The sequence below is a fragment of the Sinocyclocheilus anshuiensis genome, unplaced genomic scaffold (assembly GCF_001515605.1).
Source record: "Sinocyclocheilus anshuiensis isolate Anshui unplaced genomic scaffold, SAMN03320099.WGS_v1.1 scaffold132, whole genome shotgun sequence".
Taxonomy (NCBI): Eukaryota; Metazoa; Chordata; class Actinopteri; order Cypriniformes; family Cyprinidae; genus Sinocyclocheilus; species Sinocyclocheilus anshuiensis.
The window spans coordinates 865,833-868,172 of record NW_015555730.1 but is presented as its reverse complement, the minus strand read 5'-3'; the positions used below and the strand labels follow the sequence as shown (position 1 = coordinate 868,172).

The 2,340-nt window shown below is 36.8% G+C and overlaps 1 protein-coding gene across 2 annotated transcripts in view; it reads left to right on the top strand.

Moving 5' to 3' along the window:
- Positions 1 to 471: 471 nt before the first annotated feature.
- Positions 472 to 2,340, top strand: part of LOC107672832 (high affinity immunoglobulin epsilon receptor subunit beta-like) — a 13,682-nt gene continuing 11,813 nt past the window's right edge. For both annotated transcript variants that reach the window (XM_016466201.1, XM_016466200.1), the window contains exon 1: positions 472 to 622. The gene's annotated coding sequence lies outside the window, so the exon portion shown is untranslated. The remainder of the gene's footprint in view (positions 623 to 2,340) is intronic.

Here is a 2,340-nt window from a genome sequence, read left to right as displayed (position 1 = left end):
ACACCTTCATAATCATGACATGACACATGTCATGAATATGAAGGAGGTTTTATGCATGTTTATGACAACTGTCATTAAGTGTCATTCGCTCAGTTAAGTCATTTTTAATGCAAATATGACATTATTTGACCTAACCCTACCCCTACCCTTACCCCTAACCATAGCCCATAACAAAGACATCTCAAACAATGTCATCTTTGCATTAAAAATGACATAACTGAGCGAATGACACTTAATGACAGCTGTCATAAACATGCATAAAAAACCTTCATATTATGATTATGAAGGTGTCATGTCAGTCTTATGCACACCCCTTCAAGTAACGTGTAACCAAAAAAAATATATATATATAATGATAGAGAAGTGACCCGACAAACGTTTCCATATACCCCGCGCTTGGTTGCTAATGAGCGTTAGTGAGTGCTGGAAGTCGCCATAGCGCCGCATCACTTTGAGTCTGCCTCCTCACTGCGGTACTTACTGCGCGTGAGCCGCGTGTCACACACCTCACAATTAACTAGTCGTTTCCCTTCAGCCGCAACGCGGATGGAATAACTGAAGGCTGCACTTTCGCCTTTAAAAAAGAAACGCAGAATCAACGCGTTTTTCTTGCGCCTCAGAGGTAAGTGGCATCACACGTGTGTTTGAATGAATCTCGATTTGGGACAGGACGAACGCGCGCGCCGCCCCACCTATGTATGACAGCGCTGAAGGTTACACGCCTTTAGGGTTTGGGAAGCAGTAGACAATACAGCACTGGGGTGAGTCGCTCTGTTTGGCGTTATTCGTGGCGCAGTTATGCTCCGAGATAAAGTTGCATGCTGTCATAGTGCGGGACACTGCGGATGTGAGGAGACTGATGAAGCTGCGTCTATTTTTGTCTGCGCCTCTTGCCTTCGAGGCCAAGAAACCGTTTAATATCTCATCCGTTGAACATGTGAAATGCGAAACAGCTGTATATGATTAAAAAAAATGCACGCAGAAGACTCAGAAATGTGTAAAAATGCGCTCTTAAAATGTTATAATCCTTATATAGATGTAAAATGGTCTAGTGCTGATGAAATATGTAATACTGTATGCAGGAGTCGACTGTAAAGATATGCCTACTGGAGGCTATATTTGGGGTTTTCTCAAACTGACAAATTGGCGAATCCCTTTGAAGATCTTAGTTGCTGTATATATCATATTTTATACTAAATGAAACTAAAAAAACCTCTCCTTTATGATTGGGTTAATGGAGTAACCAGTTTTTGTAGGAACGTGTGGGCTTGTCTTATTCCTCAGAGAGGCTGTCTTATTTGAAAATGTGTCTAGACACTCTCTGGAGAGGCTTATGAGAGTTCAGAGGGATGTGTACTGTTTAGGATGGGTTTTGGACTGGTGGAAGTATAAATGACTGACGGTAAAAAAATCATCTTGTCATGTGATGCATCTCTACAAAATATTAAAGGGACAGTCCATTCAAAAATTAACATTCTGTCATCATTTACTCACCCATGTCATTCAAAAACGGTATGACTTTTTCATCACCAAATTATCTTTTTTTCTGCAGAGCGCAAAATATTGTGTGTAGTGTTGGTAACCAAACAGTTTAGTTCCCATTGACTTCCATTATATTGACAAAAATATGATGGAACTCTTTGGAAACAAAAACTTCAATTCAAATCTAGTTAGATTCCTCAAAATATCTCCTCAGGTTAATAACAATATGAAGGTGATTAAATGATGACAAAATTGTAATTTTTGGGTGAACTATATCTTTTAAAAGCGTTCCATAATGGAATACTAGCAAAGTACACTTTCTACAAAGTGAAGTAAAAGATATATAAACTTAAGCCTAGTTATTTCTACAGTGATTAGTGATGTGACACTGATGCCATGTTATGACAGTGTTATGTTATTTTGCACAAAAATTCAAGAATTCAGAATATGAGCCAATTTGCGTGTCTCCATTGATCACTGTTCTATTTTAATGGATTATAGAAAATGGAGTTCTTCCTAAATGTAGTTTTATTGACATGAAAATAAAAAAAAGAGATGAGTTTTTCACATGAAGTGAAGTCAGTCATCACATTTATTTATATAGTGCTTTATTTTTATTTTTATTTATTTAGTCATTTAGCAGACGCTTTTATCCAAAGCGACTTACAAATGAGGACAATAAAAGCAGTCAAAACTAACAAAAGAGCAACAATATATAAGTGCAAATGACAAGTCTCGGTTAGCCTAATGCAGTACACGTAGCAAGGTGTATATATATATATATATATATATATATATACATACATATATAATACATATACATATACATACACACACATATATATATATATATATATA